Below are 9,765 nucleotides of genomic sequence, written 5' to 3'. Positions count from 1 at the left end.
CCTTAGTCCTCCAGCTGACATCTTTGCTCTTCAACACTTAAAAAGTTCCTGTGCAGCAGATTTGCCAATGCAATACATTGGACTGGACAATATTTCTTTCTGTTGTGCATAGGGTTGCTATGAGTCAGAACTGACTTGACAGCATGTAACAGCAACAACAGTAATAAATCCCTGAATACACACATGTTGAGGCTTGCCCAACTAACTAAAAATTGTAATAAAATATAAAGGACAAAAGTTAACAAAACAAAAGATTAAAACTAAAAGTCAGCAACTTCATTTGTTTTCTTCAGTAGTAAATCCTCTCACCCTTAAATGTTGTTGTGAAGTGTCATTGAGTCAGTTCTAGCTCATAATGACCCTATATAGGGTGTCTGAGGAGAGACAGGTGAGTTTCAATCACCAACCTTGCGGTTCAAACCAACCTTATAGTTGAGTGCTTATCCTACAGTGCCAACCAGGATTCCGCATCAGTAGTAGACATATCATCAATAGTAGACATAGTTTATGAGAAAATTTAATTGCAGTATTGTTGTTCGTAAGTGCCATCCAGTCAGGGCTGACTCATAGCAACCCTGTATAGGGTTTCCAAGGAACAATTGGTAGTTTTAAACTGTCCCGACACTGCAGTTAGCAGTCCAGTCTTATCCTACAGCAGCACACCAGCACAGCACTAGAGAAATATTCTCAATGACCCATCATTTGCTGGACCTTAGTAGTGCAATTGGCTAGCTCACTGCTGCTAATTGAAAGAGGCCTTTGGAGAAAGGCCTGATGATCTACTCTCCAAAGATCCCAGCTTTGAAAGACCTTTGGAACATGACTGTACTCTTCGCTATGAGCTTAAGTCAACTTGATGGCAATTGTTTTTTGTTTTATTTTGTTTTTAATTCATATAGCACTAAACAAGAAAGGTCTGCCCTAGAGGGACTTTATGGTCAGTTGTTGCTGTTAAGTGCCATCAAATTGTTTTTTTCTCATAAGAGACCCTGTACAGGGTTTCTGCCGAGTGGCTGGTGAATTTGAATTGCCAACATTGTGGTTCAAAATGACCTTGCAATGCAGTGCATTATTCCATAGCACCTCACCAGGAGCCCTATGGTCAGTTGTTGTTGTTGTTGTTAAGTACCATGGAGTCGGTTCTGACTCATAGTAACCCTTCACAGGGTTTCCGAGGCTATAAATCTTTACAGGAACAGAATGCCTTATCTTTCTCCCATGGTAGAGATGAACAACAACAAAAAAGAGTAAGAAATCAAACCTTTAGGAATATATAAGGGGAAAAAAAAATCCCAGATTAGGGTAATAGTACAACACATGATGTGAAGTGCCAATAATTTTGCACCATTCAAAAAATAACATAATAAGTCAGTGTGATCAAAGAAGGCTGAGCAAAAGAAAAATGTGGAGACCTAGTGGAGACAGATCACCTCAGGCCTCAGAGGCCAGGGAAAGTGTGTGGTTTTCACTCTGGATGAAATGGAAGCTACATGTGGATTGTGAACAGATAAGTGACATAACATGAATTCCATTTTAACAGATCACTCTGGCTGCTGTTGAAATTACACCAGAGGGAACAGGGTGGAATAAGAGAGACAGTTAGGAGACCATTGCAACCATTGAAGTGGGAGATCATTGACTTGGACCATGGTGATGGTGGTAAGAAGTGGTCAGGTTCTGTGCTTGTTGGAGGAAGAGTTGGAAGAATTTGCTGAGGGAAAGTATGTGCAAATGGAGTGGGAGTGCAGATTGGATACAAAGATAGCTCCAAAGATTTTGACTTGGGCAATGACAAAAACTTTTTTTTGTTTTCTAAAGACTTCTGAAGAAGCAAGTTTGTGGGGTGAAACATCAGTACATGTATTTAATTAATGTACTGAGAACATAGTGAAATATGCATTTCCATTATTGCAGCTAAAAAATTAGGATTGACACTAATAGGAGGAATATTTTTGAATTTCCTTTCTGTATTACTAAGTTCAGCAGATTACTTATAGAGCTTCTCAGACGCAATTCATTGAGTCAAGGTATGGACTTAATGAGGCACCTAACAACTGTGTAGCACTTGATTAAAATTAAATAATAAGTAGTAGTGATGAAAATTTAACTTCAGCAGTGAGTATCTATGAAGTTAAATTTTCATTATCTTTATTAATAATGTTCCCAAATCTACATTGGAGTAAAGCAAGTAAAATATACTCGCTCATGGATATAAAATGATCCTCAATTTGAAGTAAATGACCTGCTTCTATGATCTAGATGGTCATTTACATATATTACCATTGTCAGTGATAAAATGAGCTTTATTGAAAAGACCCTAATCCATGCATTCTCAAAAGGGATGACATTGTCCCTTAGGGGGCGAAAATTGTTTGGGGTGGGAGTCAAAATTGTTTTTCATCCTACAAGAAACATAGTCACAGACAGAGATAGAGTATATCTATAATATTAAAGTTTTATGGGGATTGTGGTTGTTAGGGGAAATAAACACCTTGAAAAGTATCTGTAGGAGAGCAATAATTTTAGAAAGTTTAATAAACACTGCTAATGGGAAGTCCTGGTGTGGTACTATTGGACAAGTACTCAAAAGCAAGGTGGGTGTGAACCAAAAGTCAACTTTTCAAATTCACCAACCACCCCTTGAAAAGTCTATATAGGGTCACTATGAGTTGGAACCAACTCGACAGCACTTAACAACAACAATGCTAAGATTAGGGCCAAGATTTGTATAGATGAGTAGTTTTCTGAAGTTACAAATTCAAAGTTTGTGTTTTTACAAAACCAAACCAAACTATAGTTGGAAAGCAAAAAGCAGATATTATGACAGTAAGCAGTTTGAGCTTACTGCCACTGTCATCCTTGTGGTCCATAGGGCCAAGCTTGTTTACTTGCTTAGTCTAATAGACAGAATCACTAACTATCCTCATGTGCACAGAAGGAGAGGGAAATCAGTCACTCAGAACCTCGTGGTCTGCAGGGACCATGGGTCAGGTCTAACAGTGACAACCACAGTTATTTATCATACTGACCAGTTTGCTATAAAGTAAAAATATACTATGTCCTTGCTGCCCACATGCTTAGAGCCAAACAAAGGACCAGAGATAAATCAAATGGTCTGAAATCCATACATTATGCTGACAAGTTAACATTCAATGAATAATCACTGGGTAAATAAGATAGGGAAGAAATATTGCTGTGATTCTCCTGATTATCAGCACACAGATCTGATTTCTGATAACATGATGAAAAAAGCAATTTGTGTTTGGTATCTCCCAGCATTTACTTTACCACTGCTCTTGTATTTCCCAGGTTCCTCTCTTCTACCTTCCATGTCCTTATAATGACACATTATTTGTGTCTGCTCCAAACTGAACATTCCTCTTGATAGTTCCTCTTCTGCCTATTTATCAAATGAAATTAAGTCCTGTGGTATGTTCTGTTTGACTTCTTTTTCATCCCAGGGTGGTTATTTATACTGACCCTTTCTTTAAGCATTTCTATGACTTTACCTTTTCAAATCTCTATTTCCAGTTCTGATCTCTTTCTTGAACCCCCAACTAGAAATTTGAATCCACTCCTGAGCATAAATGCTAGCATCTCAGTAGGCCTACAATACAGTACAGTAAAACCTGAAAGCCAGAAAGTCTGTAAGGTGGAAATCTTTGAAGGAAGGAAAATAGTTTCCACCAAAGAAAGAGATAGAAAAGTGATAAGACTGCACCTTGTCAAAGGCAGAAAACTTGTGAGACCTGGAAAAATGCAATTCCTTCAAGCTCTGGCTCTCACAGTTTTCACAGTATATTTCATCTTTTCTTTCTCTCCCCTTTCTGTATGTCTTACTTCAGTTCATGGCACCACTAACCTCCTGGTGTACAGTCTAGAAACCTAAAGATCATTTCATATTTTATTCAGCTTCCTTGCATGATAGCCAATCAATAAATAGATATGATTTACAATGAGCTTTGTTTATTATCTGCCTAGTTTAAACTGTTATTAGCAGATATGCTGTTGTCTACAGTAGCTTGCATCATATGAGAGAAGATGTAATTAGCTTTATGACAAAATGCTAAACAAAATGTAGCTCACTAGCTAATTTATCAAAGACCTTTTATCAGGTTATACCAATGAAAATACCAGCAATCCAGGGAACATTACTTTTTCTGATTGAATAAGAATATGTCTACATATGATTTCTTCATTGCAAATACTTTTTGTAAAACAACATAAAAGATGACTATATACATGGACCTCACCAGCTGGAATACACAGGCATCTAATTGACTACATCTGTGGAAAGAGACAGTGGAAAAGCTCCATATCATCATCCAAAACTAGGCCAGGGGAAGACTGTGGAACAAATCATCAATTGCTCATATGCAAGTTTAGGCTGAAGATGAAGAAAATTAAAAGAAGTATACAAGAACCAAAATATGACCTTGAGCATATCCCACCTGAATTTAGAGATCATCTGAAGAAGAGATTTGATGCATTAGACACTGAAGACCAAAGACCAGAAGAGTTGTGGGATGACATCAGAACATCATATTGGAAGAAAGCAAAAGGTCATTAAGAAGACAAAAAATGAAGGAAAAGACCAAAATTAATGTCATACGAGACTCTGAAACTTGCTTTCCAGCATTAAGAGGCTAAAGCAAATGGAAGAAGTGAAGAGGTAAAAGAGCTGAACAGAAAGCTTCAAAGGTCAGCTCGAGAAAACAAAGGTAAATACTAAAAAGAAATGTGCGCAGACCTAGAGTTAGAAAACCAAAAAGAAAGAACATGCTCAGAATTTGCAAGTTGAGTGAACTGAAGAACAAACTCAAGCATTGACTTACAATATTGAAGGATTCTATGGGCAAAAGGAGTACACATATGGTACTGCAAGACAACATGCTAGACCATAAAGTCAGTTTGAATGACAAGGTCAGCAGTGCAAACACACCAGCCGCTTCTCAGAAAACCTATATAGGGTCAGAATGGGTTAAAAACAATTCAACAGCACTTAACAGCAACAATAACAATGGGAAAATATGGAATGATGCAGAAAACATCAAAAGAAGATGGAAGGAATATACCGTCACTGTACCAAAAAGAAATGGTCAATGTTCAACCAATTCAAGACATAGTATATGATCAAGAGCCAATGATACTAAAGGAAGAAATCCAAGGTGCATTAAAGCATTGTCAAAGAACAAGGCATCAGGAATTGATAGAATATTAGTTGAAATCTTTCAACAAACTTATGTGGCACTGGAGGCACTCATCTATGTCAAGAAATTTGGAAGATAATTACCTGACCAACTGACTGGAAGAGATCCATATCTTTCCCCATTTCCAAAGATGGGTGACCCAATGGAATGAGGGAATCATTGGACAATATCATTGATATTACATGCAAGTAAAATTTTACTAAAGATAATACAAAAATTGGCTGCAAGCATACATTAACAGAGAACTTTCACAGCTTCAAGCTGGATTCAGGAAAGGACAGGGAACAAGGGATATCATTGCTGATATCAGATAGTTCTTGGCTGGAAGCAGAAAATACCAGAACGATGTTTACCTGTGCTTTATTAATTATGCAAAGGCTTTCAATTGTGTAGATTATGACAAGCTATGGACAACATTGCAGAGAATGAGTATTCTGAAACACTTAATTGTGCTCATTAGGAACCTGTACATAGGATCAACAGGCAGCTGTTCAAACAGAAAAAGGGAATATTAAATGGTTTAAAATTAGGAAATGTGTGCCCAGGGTTATATTTTTTTACCATTCTTATTTAATTTTTATGTTGAGCAAATAATCTGAGAAACTGGATTATATGAAGAAAAATATGGTATTAAGATTGGAGGAAGACTCATTAACAACCTGAGATATGCAGATGATACAACCTTGCTTGCTGAAACTGAAGAGGACTTAAAATACTTACTGATGAAGATCAAAGACCAGTCTTCAGTATGGGTTGCATTTCAATGTAAAGAAAACTAAAATCATCACTCCTGAACCAATAAACAACATCCATATAAATGGTGAAAAGACTGAAGTTGTCAAAGACAACCACCAACACTCCTGGAAGCATCAGTCAAAAAAATCAAATGATGTATTGCATTAGGCAAATCTGCTGTACAAGGCCTCTTTTAATATGTTGAAAAGCAAAAATGTCAGTTCGGAGACTAAGGTGTGCCTGACCCAAGCCATGGTATGTTCAATAACTTCATATGTGTCTGAAAGTTTGAACTGTGAAAAAGAAAGACCATAAAAGAATTGATGCATTTGAGTTATGGTGTTGGAGGAGAATATTAAAAGTACCATGGACAAATCTGTGTTGGAAGAAGTACAGTCAGAATGTTTCTTAGAAGCCAGGATGGCTAGACTTCATCTCTCATACTTTAGGCATATTATCAGGAGGGAGCAGTCCCTGGGAAAGGATATCATGTTTGGTAAAATTGGAGGGTTAGAGAAGGAGAGGAAGACCCTCCAGAGAGATAGATTGGCACAATGGTGGCATCAATGGACTCAGGCTTAGCAATGATTATGAAGTTTGTATAGTTGTTGTGCATAGGGTCACTATGGGTCAATGCTGACTCAATAGCACCTAACGACCACAACAACATGTCTACATTTATTCAAAGTTGTATGAAAAAATTTGGGGAATCACTCAGATTTGATTTTATTGGAGGCAGTCTGGAAATAGTCCCTGAATAATGCCTCACTCTGGCTAAGGACACTCTAATCAAAATAGCTTAGTGGCTAAGTCTCAGTTTCTAATGTCAAACCCAACAGAGACATTTTGGCTAGCCATTTTCTATGTCACTTTGTACAACTTCCTTATCTTTCTAGGTCTGTTTTCTCAATTGCAAAATGGAGATATTAGCAGGATTTCTTTCATAGGATTGTTCAGAGTATTAACTAGCATACAGTTGTGAAAGCCTTACTTAGCACAGGACCCGAAGCATGTTAGACATTCAGTATTTATAGCTATCATTATGACCAGAGTCCCTGGGTAGTACAAATAATTAATGGTCTCAGCTGCTATTCAAAAAGTTGAAGGTTCTAGTTCACTCATAAACACTTCAGAAGATAACCATGACTTACAATCTTTTTGAAAAAACAGCCATTACAATCTCAATGGAACACAATTCTACTTTGATCTATATAGGATTGCCATGAGTCACAATTGACTCATTGACAATTTTTTTTTTTTCCGTTACTATAATTACCACTACAAATAAGATTATTCCTAGTTAGGTCAAATGTTAAGGACAGTGAAAAGTGTTAGTAGCTTGGGAGGATAACTAGGGAAATGTCTACTTGTTACTACCTAGAATGTTACTACTTGTTACTACCATGACTGTGAGCAAAGCTTCTAAAAGTAAAGATGATCAGAAGCTGAAATTTTCAAGTTTTTTTTTTTTTTTTAAATAACAATTTGTTTGCAGTTAGTGTTAACACTTTTAGATCATTGTTCAGTTTTTCAAATACCCTGCAGGTGTTAACATATATGATGACTAATAAAGTCCCTGGCATATCACTCCTTTTAGCTTCTCTGTTTAAATAAGACAACCTGAGCAAAATATCAACCTCTCTGCCCTGTCTTCCAAGATAACCTGCATATCTAAAATCTAAGAATGCTGTCAAATGGGGGACATAATTTAAGAAATAACTGCCCATATTTAATTTTCAGTAATAATGTCTCGGAAGGACTCTTGAAATTTCTCTTTCTCTCTTATTTTTGTATTTTTAAAATATTTGAAGGCAAAAATGTGCTAATAGTCAATCTTTTATATATGTAAAAGCCTGTGTTAGATTATCTCTTACCAGTAGGGAACAGATTCTCTTTCAATAGTTTCAAAGAGAAAAACAAATCATAATGAAGTGGGTTTCAGTACAATTCTTTTGTAAACAGCTTCTAGAGAAAAATGTGCTACTAGAAACGTATTACTGGTTACAATTACTAAAAGCTAAATGGTTTTCCAAGCCTTTTAATTATAGTTCTTTCCAGAAGCAGTTTGGTTATAATTTCCAAACTCATAGTAAGTATGTCACAAATAATCTGAGATCAAGCTTCTCACAAAAGTTAATATGCTTTAGAAAGTTTGGCCTCCATTTATATGTATATATATATAATTTTTAAAAAACTACAAAATATTGGTTTATAATTTGTACTTAGGTTAGCAGGATTCAAAGCTGAATAGTTGCTAATTAGCATGTCTACATGACTGTGACCCTTCCAAAATTGTGGAATTACAGGCTAATTCTTGACATGTGGTTAACATATACCACCAAACAGAGAAACTCAGCAGTCAGTGTAGTTAGTATATTGGAGGGAAGATTTAGCAGTGAAAAGATCTTGACTACTTGATGTTTTTCATGGCTTCAGCATTGTTTGAATATACACAAAGCCTAAAATACCTAAAACCATGGAACACACCTTCACATTTTCACAGTAATGAAACCTAATTTTAGAAAGTGCTTTTCTTTTTTAATAATGTAAATATACACAAGCAGATGCATTGAAGACTAAATTCCACTGTATGCATTTGCATCTGTGGGATTTGGGCAAATCATGTCATTACTCTGGGCCTCAGTTTCCTTATATGAATGATGAAGCTAATAATGATATTGACTATTAAGAAGATTAAAATGATTTAACATATATAAAGACAGTACATCTAGAATAGTATTTGGACTATAGGAGATGCTGCATGAATGTTTGATGTTATTTTTTATTTCATATGTATTAGGACTTTGCATCCAATATCATCAATTAATAAAGGAAAATTGAACAAATTAGAAAAGGGAAATTGAGTAAAGTGGAAGGTATAATAACTACAGGTATAGTAAGAAAGGGAAAAAAAGTCTAATCTTACCATATAACCTGAATATTCTAGCAAGCGGTAGAGAAAACAATGTTTTGGGGTTAAAGAGTGATGGTTCAGGCAATAAGCCAGACCACTTAAATAAGAAATTTCATTTGATTCTCATAAAATGCGTGTGATCAATGAGTACTAGTATCATTCTTTCCTCTATAGTTTGTGGTCCTGTGGTGGTTTGCATGTTGCTATGGTGCTGGAAACTATGCAACTAGTATTTCACATGCAGGGTACTCATATTGAACAGGTGTTAGTGCAGCTTCCAGACTAAGACATACTATGAAGAAGAACATGGTGATCAACTTCTTTAAAAACTTGGCCAGTGTTAACATAGTCTACAAAGACAATGTCCTTTACTTACATCTTACTTTGGTCAGTTGTTGTGAAGTGCCTTCAAGTCATTTCCAATTCATAGCAACCCTGTATAGGTTTTCTAATGCTTTCTAAAATCTTTGTGGGAGCCAAAAGCCTTACCTGTTTCCTATGAGTGGCTGGTGGGTTCAAACTTCAGTCCTTGTGACTACTGGAATATTAAAAGTTCATGAGGAGGTGGGGCTTGATGGCGGCTAGGTGGAGGTGCAGTGAAGTTCGTCATCAGCCATAACACAGAATACCAGGCAAAACAGATCCAGGGCAGAGCTCCAAAACTCAGAGCCACATGTTGTTGTTATGTGCCGTGGAGTCGGTTCTGACTCATAGCGACCCTGTACAGGGTTTCTGAGGCTATAAATCTTTACGAGAGCAGAAAGCCTCCTCTTTCTCCCATGGAACAGCTTGTAGTTTTGAACTTTGGTTCGCAGCCCGATTCATAACCACTACCGATTCATAACCACTACACTACCAGAGCTCCTTAAGCTAGGAATATTTTAAAAGCTTGAAAGCTTATAGTGA

Source organism: Chrysochloris asiatica, unplaced genomic scaffold, assembly GCF_000296735.1.
Source record: "Chrysochloris asiatica unplaced genomic scaffold, ChrAsi1.0 scaffold00011, whole genome shotgun sequence".
NCBI lineage: Eukaryota > Metazoa > Chordata > Mammalia > Afrosoricida > Chrysochloridae > Chrysochloris > Chrysochloris asiatica.
The sequence above is the reverse complement of the archived record's forward strand: the minus strand, read 5'-3'. Positions refer to the sequence as shown.